This window comes from Camellia sinensis, chromosome 7 (genome assembly GCF_055761805.1).
Source record: "Camellia sinensis isolate YWXY chromosome 7, ASM5576180v1, whole genome shotgun sequence".
Lineage (NCBI taxonomy): Eukaryota > Viridiplantae > Streptophyta > Magnoliopsida > Ericales > Theaceae > Camellia > Camellia sinensis.
The window spans coordinates 37,658,999-37,668,222 of record NC_138967.1 but is presented as its reverse complement, the minus strand read 5'-3'; positions in this window follow the sequence as shown (position 1 = coordinate 37,668,222).

Sequence of the window (9,224 nt, the reverse complement as noted above, 5' to 3'; positions counted from 1 at the left end):
CGATTTTCCCTCTGGCTTGAACTACTCTCGGTCTGAGTGGGGAAGATGTCATCCACAGTCTTAGCCAAAACCGTGAGTACTTGTTGCTTATTCAACCCCTCAGCTTTTAGAGCCTCAACAGCTTGCTGAAGTTGTTCGTGGGGATCAGCGTCCACCTTCATCTTGTTCTTTCCACTAGCCTCAGCTTGGTGGGAGGTTTGGGTTATTGCTTCAGTGCGAAGCCCCATTGTCGTCGATTCGTCATTGTCGGAGTTTGAGACAGCGTCCGGTTGGCTGAGCTCAATTACAATTCGCCCCAGTAACGGGGGCTCCTGCGACATGAAGTTCCCGGCATACGATGTGATTGGTGGTGAAGCCGACATTCCATAGGCGAGATCAGCCACAGATCTTTGAAGATCGCCAATCATTCCCATCAACTCAAACGTGGTGGGCTCATGAGTTTGAAACAACTGGGGCGTCCAGATCGGGTGCGCGACAGGCGACCTAGGCGGATGCAGTATTTCAACATTGGTCTCATCCTGCAAGACGATTCCTTGGTCCAATGCGGCTGCCATAACCATAATTTCCTCTAAATTTTGTGTCATCATAAGTTTGCTGAACTGAACGGAGATGATGTAACCTGGTGACTGACGGAGCAGGTGAATCGGTAAGCCTTGACTGGTCTTGCCTCAACAAAAGAGAACGCTGGCTGCTCCAAACTGAATCTCTGAACTTAAAAAGAAAGTAGGCAACATCTTAGCCCAATTCTACTAGAACAGACATAAGTTTATCTGAATAACGACATTCGACCACTGATCACTGTTCCCCAAAATTACTGCCCCAAATCTGAATCTGATATCCACAGATATAACTGATTCTCAAAATACCGATACTGGTACCCCCAAGCCTGATACCCAAACTTGCAAACTGATATGTGTATTCCCTGTAGAGGTCAACTCTAAAGCACATAACAAATAAGTGAGAGTAAAAACACCCCTATGGAGGGGTAGTGTTTCCCTGTCCTATTTTGTCAGGAGCTAGAGGTTCACTATGCACGCAGCGGTTTTAAACAACCTACAATCGGGTGAGCAACCTGTCTTAGTTTGGAATGGTCACTATAGATTCCGAATATGCACTAGGTCGAATGGTCAAAAAGGGTGCCCTGGTGAAAATCGGGGTTTGTATTCCCATCATGGCAGAGCCCGTAACTGGTCAGCCTTGTGACACGCTTCCCAAAACGAGCCTCCGACAAACCGTTCAGGAATAGCAGATAGCAAACACAGTGTCCTAGGCGCACCAATGCAAATGCAATGCAAAGAAACACATAAGTGTAATCAAAATAAGATATCATGAGTTCGAGTCAAGTTCTCTAACTTTCCCAGCGGAGTTGCCAGAAACTGTGGACGCGCCCCGCGTGGGCTTTATGCTTTTCCACAGTTCAGACTCATTTGTCACTGTTCTTAATCTGACCTTGCAAAGTGCAATGCAAGATTGATAAATCACCAAAGAGTCCAAATCTGGCAAATCATTTTGAAAAACTGATTTAAGAAAGAAGTGCCAAACATGGACTGCTTTGCCAGATATAGAGTCGCCACCTAAATATTTATTTTGGGAGAATTTAGGAAACCCTGACTTGTGCCTAAGGCCATGTGTCTGTCATCACCAAAGTTGCCTTGGCTTGGGAACTTGGGTACGATTGGGGAAGGTTAACTATGAACACTCCCGCTCGCCCGATTTGAAGATCGGCCTGTACTAAGCATGATATTTTGTTTTGAAAACACATGTGTTCTTATTCCGGTTAATTAGTTAGAATTTATTATGTGATGCGCACAACACACAAGTATAGACTAGATCGCCTAATTTGGAACAAAGCATCGCATATCCGTTTGTTTAGAAAATGGTTTGAGGTTTGCTACTCGCGAGTAGGCTAAAACACGGATTTTCATGAATTGTTCCAATTCAAGCAATCCAACCTTCACCCACTGGCATTCATGTAGTTATATCATATAAGCAATTAGCCTCATGGCAAGCATACTGTCATGTTAACACTTACACACATGCAAGATGCTAAAGCATAAACACTCACAGTGTACTCCGAGCCAAAACAAGAACGTGTTAGTAATCAAATGTATGATCCAAGTCCATGTTAAGATGACTAATGCATCGCAGGCAAAATGCAACTAGAATAGGCTCGGCTAATCTAAGGATGGCATGTGAAATGCAACCACTCGATACACGTATTCAAGTTGGAATTGAAACACTATGCAGTTAGCATGATGCGCCGAGCCCGGTGCATGCAATACAGATGAATGAATGCAAACATGCATAGCATAAGGTATGCTAAATCAAATATGTCCTAAAACTAACCATCATTAGCGGTTAAATAAAAGGGAGAAAGAAGTGTGGATTGGAAGACATGCATCACATACACGCACGCTTATTACACAATTGCGCCCTCTCAAGGGAGGGTCCAAATAAATAATACAAATCAACTAACTAATCAACTAACAAGCTAATTAATTAATTACACAAACAAATCGAAATAAATAACCAGTCTAAGTTACTAAAACGCTGAAACAGCCTCGAGAAGAGGGATGCATGCATGCTTGTACGGCTTTGCTCGGAAATCCATCGCCATACTCATGCTGCCTCTATTTACACTGATCTGTACTTCTGAAAACATCACAAATCCCAAAGAAGCTTTAGAATCACTCCCTGAGCACTGTGGGATGTCACTGGTTGAAATTCAAGGCCACCGGCCAAGAGGAACTGGTCACCGACCATTTGTGGGGATATCGGCTAGAAATTAATGGCCGGCCGGCACTGAAGATGGTCAACCGACCATCTCTTCCTGTAGAATCCTGTTTTGCTGCAGTAAAGGACAGACAGAATATGGCAATACATTTTCAAAGCAATGTTTGCACCACCACCCTCCTTATCGTGTTTGAGACTCAAAGGAGTATGGTTCTCGACCCTCGGGCCATCAATCACGCATTTCAATGCATGGTGGCCCAAGGTGCCAAGTGTGCATTTTAATGTCAAATGAAATGCACACAAAACACATAAAGGACCCTAACCTCTATCATGGTTTATCAAGAGGCAAGGGAATGCACACTCAATGCGATGCAACTTAAGCATGCAAGCAAGCACGCAAAGAAACCAAGCATGTAACAACATATGAGGCAAGCATGCAACTAATATGCAATAGGCATACAACCTAAACATGTAAACTAGTATTGCATGCAACAAAATGCAATGGGGTTAGCATGCAACAACGTGTAATATACTAAGTATGCAACAAGCATGTTATGGACCAAGTACACAACAAGGCACAATTGAACTAGCACTCTACAAAATGCGATTCATCAAGTATGTAACAAGTATATGACAACATACAAGGCAAGCATGCAACAACATGCGGGGATGAACTTAAACCAAAATGGACAGCTCTCGAATAGGTCCAAATCAGCGGCCAAAAATGGTGAAAACAAGGCTCCAAAGCTCATGCAAACATGCACAATGCAATGGCCCATCACTTTAAGCACAAAAGGGGAACCTTTAAGCACACTTAAAAGGAATGAAAAGCATGCAAATGTGACAACATTGCATGCTCTGAAATGAAGCTAAGAGTGATGCCAAATCACATAAACAAGTCAAACATGACATGCTCAAGATTGAGGCCTAAAACTAGTCGAGGGACTTGAACCAAAACTACACAAAACAAAGAGCATTTGGCAAGTATGACCCAAAACAGTCCTAAATCATGGCAAAGTAAGCCTAAAACATGCAATGACCAAAGCCGAAGCAAGCTAAAACAAAAGGACAAAATTATGAGGCATGTAAGGCCATCAAAGAGGTGTTACACTACACCTAATACAACCAAACATGGCACGATTTAAGCAAGTCAAAACAGAGTTAGGACATGTCAAAATGAGCCCAAGAACCCACTTAGATGGCATCCCAATGACCTACGCATGATGGCATACACAATGACACTTTCATGAGGCATAAAACACAAACTCTTTAAGACATTAAAGGAGTGATAAGTGTAAGTTTATAAGCATGAAATATGGACTGAAATAACATTCTAGGTGATGCCAAACCACTGAAATGATCCACATAGAGCATGCTAGCAACTTAGACACTCAAAGCTAACAAGCTAGATTGCATGGTGGCTATACAAAACAATACAAGCACGACTAAAATAATGAAAAACAGAGCTTAAGCATGCTACAACAAGGCTAAAAGATTCATAGAGTTGAGCCAAAATCATGCTAGAAACACATGTTACAACATGATGCATGTTAAGGCCAAATCATGGGATTACAAGACAAGTGTATGAAGCATACATGGTATGTCTAAACCAACTTAAAACAGAGGTGTATCATGGCAAAACAAAGCCTAATACATGCTGAAATGAAGCTAAAACAAACTAAACACATATGCTACCACATAAGCCATTTATGTAAGCATTAAAGACAGCAAGGAGAGGGGATGACCCTCTCCTTTTTAGGACCTCAAAACCACCTCTCCACCACTAAAAATCCTCTAGATTTCAGTGGTAGAGAGGTCATGCAAAGACCAAAACAATGGCCAAAAGGTATGGCCTAAAACAAGGCCTAACAAGGCCTTGGAGGGGGGAGACAATCCCAAACCTCAAAGTGACCTTAAACAAAGTTCTAAAACACACAAAATCAGAACTTTTATTAGTTATAGTCAAAGCTTAAAACAATAAGCAAGATAGACTAAAAGCTTGTGCAAAAATGGGGAATAAAGAAGGTAGGTTCTCACCTTTGAAGAACCTCTTCAAGAACACCACTCCAGCACCTTCCTTGGATCAAAACCAGCCCAAGAACCCTAACAACAACTCTTTAGAGCCTTAACAACCCAAGGATGGTGTAACACTAGGTGTTCTAGTGCAAACATAAGACAAAAACTCACTTTTGGGCACAAAATAGGATCAAACAAGAAAGTATAGATACAAAACTATATCTCACTCTCTAACCCTAATTTTTTTGAACCCTGGAGGAGGGAGGAGGGGCTCCCTCTTTATAGAGGCTCAAATCCTCAAGCTTCCAAGAGAAGCTAAACAAGAGGCAAATCCTTCCATACACGTGTATGGAGGGAAATAATTGTACGTGCCAGCTGTGCCAGCTGGCACTAAATATCTGCATAAAGTAGATGAATAGGGGTCGGCCAGCAGAAATGGCTGATTGACCAACAAAAATGGCCGGCCGACCAAAAACATTGCCGACCGACCAAACAAGTTGGTCAGTAGCAATAAAACAGGGCCAGTGGCCTCAAGCCAAGGCCGGTGAGGTGTGGGGATGGCCAACAAGCCATTCTCTGCCCTCAGAAGCAAAAACACAAGTGTTTGGTATACAACCAAGCACAAGACAAATAAGTCAAGAGGTCTTGAGGCAAGGCGCGCGATCGAAACCTCTGAGAACTCAAGACGAACACGAATATGGATGATCACCAAGTGTTCAAACGATAACGTCCAAGTCTTTGAGGACGGTCAAAAATGGGGTGTCTACACTTGGTCTAGAGGTTCATATGGTGCAAAAGATTCCATAACTTGTATAAATGGGGCGGATAAATATGGCCAATAAATGCATGAAGGTTCTTCTGAGGTCGGTCATCATTGTCACATGCCTCCTCGTATGTTCGATCATTGTAAGAGCAGGTTTGATTGGCCATTAGAGATGTATCAGTCTCTTTGTATTTTGCAGACAATGGAGGGAATGTTCAAAGCACAAATGTAACACCCCAAAAATGCAATTAATACAATTCATAAGTAGGCCCGGCCCTGGCCATAGGCCCATAAGGCCATGGCTTAGAGCCCCTCAAAATAGGCCCAAAAAAGGGCCCCCTCCTATTATAATTTAATGTAATATATTAGGTATGTTTTAAGTCCAAAAAAATTAAAAAAGACCCAAACTAACTTAAAATAAATTGACCCATTAAAAAATTGAAAGGCCCAACAATTTGACAGCAGCCTAATAAAGCAGCAGTTTGAAAGGCCCAATAGTTAATCCAATTCCTAATTCCTAACCATTAATAGCCAATAGTTAAGGGCCAACAGATAAGGCCCAACAATTTGAAGGCCACTTCCAATCTAATTTCTAACTTTAACTTCTCTTAATCCAATTTTCCTTACAGTTTATTTGCTTCTAAAAATGCAAGAAGAGCGAGGATCAAGTGATACTTATTAGTTGTTGTAATGTAATGCTAAGTATTTTTTGTGATTTTAATACAAATCTTTTGTCTTTTACCTTAAATTTTTTTTTCCTATTCAATGAAAAAAAAAATGTGAAGGCCCCCAGAAATTTATTAGTTGATTATCGGCTTTGGACCCAAAAAATCTCATGGCTAGGCCTGCTCATAAGAGACGTAAGTATAATAGAATTGGTATACTTTCATTCATCGGAGTTCGTATTACAAAAGATAACACATGCAATATACATTCATAAATGTTCATTCTGAATCTATAGCATATAATACCAGTTAATAATCAACAAAATAAATGCCTTATAGGCTTACACCTTTTCAAGACATTGCTTGGTTAGAGCAAAAGGAAGAGTCTAACTCAACACAACTTAGCCCTTGGCTATACAAAATAAATAAAATAAAAGGAAGCACTCCCTCTAAGTCTCCCCAAACTACTGTCTCAACGGAGGCATGTCTCCAATACCTGAAAATGGTTCCCAAATAGGGTGAGCCAAAACTCAGTAGAAACATACTAACACAATATGTGAGAATTAACAAGATAGAAGTATGATGCACATGTTCATTGTCTTATGACAAAATCTTTATAACTCCTTCCAAAACCATGTTATACTAAACTCGCATCTCAATTTATTCATTTTGGTTCAAGAGATACATCCACTGCATTTAATCCATCACCAGAAGTTACATCTCACAAGTTTCCAACAGATAAAAAAAATCATCATACAAATACATTCACTTCTATTTGCCATTTTACGGAAATTTCGTCCGCGGGAATCAGCATCCATGTATACAAATGGTTTTCGGGACTTTTACCTTGGATACACAGGCCAACTTAGTTCAATGTAGTCCATCCCATTTTTTCTCCTCAAAATATGGAGTGCATCCTCTTTCTCCTCCCAAATATCATACATAGACAATGTATATCATTCATAATCATATTCATAATCATATTTAATGATTATGGAGTGCATCCTCTTTCTCCTCCCAAATATCATACATAGACAATGTATATCATTCATAATCATATTTAATGATTATGGAGTGCATCCTCTTTCTCCTCCCAAATGTCATCCTCTTTCTCCTCCCAAATAATCATATTTAACGGATTAGTTTCAATTCGCCTAATCCACATGCAATGTCTATAGCAATCATGACTATCCTCCACCGATAGCCCAAAGCAGATATTTCTAAATAGATATATAATCTCTATAATACATAAATCATCAAATTTCCATAGGTGAGTAATTAAACAAATCCAACAACACCATTTATGTATACATCCTCACAATTTCACATTTTTCATACCAATTTCATTATTTATACAAAATACTTATTCAAGACATTTTACGACAAAGCTCCCCATTTTTCAAATATTAACCCAAAGGCCAAAATTAACTATTTTAACACAAGATGACCTCATAACCAAATCCCGTAATCATTTATATAACACCCGCACAGAAACTCCTTTTTTCCAACTTGAACCCAAATCCTAGGTTTGCTCAAAACACACCCAAATCTCACCATCTTCATATAACAACCTGTAACCAAGTTAAAGCTCATAATAAAGTGTAAAGAGTCCTTACCTCAAGTGTAGAAGCCCATACGAGAAGTGGAGAAACCTCAAAGATGTCCAAACTCTACTTTATTTGGATCAAATAGAAGCCCCCGGAATGCTCTATCTTTTTATCAAGGAGAGTAGGTTAGAGAGATCCTTAGATCTAGGTGTATTTATAGAGAGAAGTCGAATTTTATAGGGAGAGAGAAAGCTGGTCTAGGGTTTTTGAGTGAAAAGAGATCAAAAAGTGATGTAAAAATATGCTGCTGCTATAACAACCCCGACCCATGAGTAGCGCTAATCCATGCTTAAGTATGCCTAACAAGTAATTAAGAAGAAATCCTGAGTTAATTACATGTGCATTGCATTATTTTGTGTTTATATCTGTTTAACATAGAAAGATCTGTTCATTTTTTTATTCGGTTTGCGAATTGAAGGCTTTATCGCCATCTAATTTAGAAATTGACTTGATATATGTGTTATTTGAAATTTTTAGAAATTTATGGTAAGTTCAATTTGAAATTGATTCGGAATCAAATAATTAGAATAAAATAATTCCAATTGATTAGTCTAAGCTTGAATTAATTAAGCTCCACTAATTAGCCTATATAAGGCCACTACCAAGCCCAAGACTTCCTTTATCTTCATCCATTTTGAGCTCAAACGTGTAGAAGAAGGAGAATAGAGAGATTGAAGCCAAACATTTAAGGAAGAAGAGAATTAAAAATGAATTACGGGAGATTGAAGGAAATTAAAGAAGTTTAGCTCCAAAACTAGCTAACTCAAGACTTGAGATAGGAAATTTAACCCTTTAATTATGAAATTGAATTATTTAGTGCAAGAATTCAAGGGAATTAGAGGTTTGAGCATGAGAATTAAATTAAGAATGAAAAATGAAAAAGTAATTCATGTATGCATGCATAATTCATGCATTTTGAGTTTAAATTCTAAGAATTCCCTCATGCATGTCTTGAATTCACCCTAATTTCGGGAAATCATCAAGTTTCTTGTTGTTTTGTAGCATTTGATCATGTTTTGAGAAGATTAAGCTCAAAGGAATTCATGCATGTCATGTTCATGAAACATTCATAAATTTTAAGTTGAATTTTTGCACAATTGGAAAACTATTGAGCCATGATTTCTTGAAAGGATCCTTAATTCATGGTGTTTTATAAGTTTCTCAATGTTTCCTCAAGTTTTGGCCCAGAAAAATTGAGCTTTGATGCTTTAAGATTGAGTTTTGAAGCTTGGAAGCAATTTTGGAAATTCCAGAATTCTGCTTCCATGCTCGAGTGACAGATTCCACGCTCGAGCGACCACTCTATGTCTCACACTTCCGTTCGAACGACCAAAGGCTGGCTCGAGCGTGAAATGCATGCTCCTAGAAGTTCTTATGTTTTGCAGCACGCTCGAGCGACAAAAGGTGCGCTCGAGCGAGGGTATGTCTCTCACGCTCGAG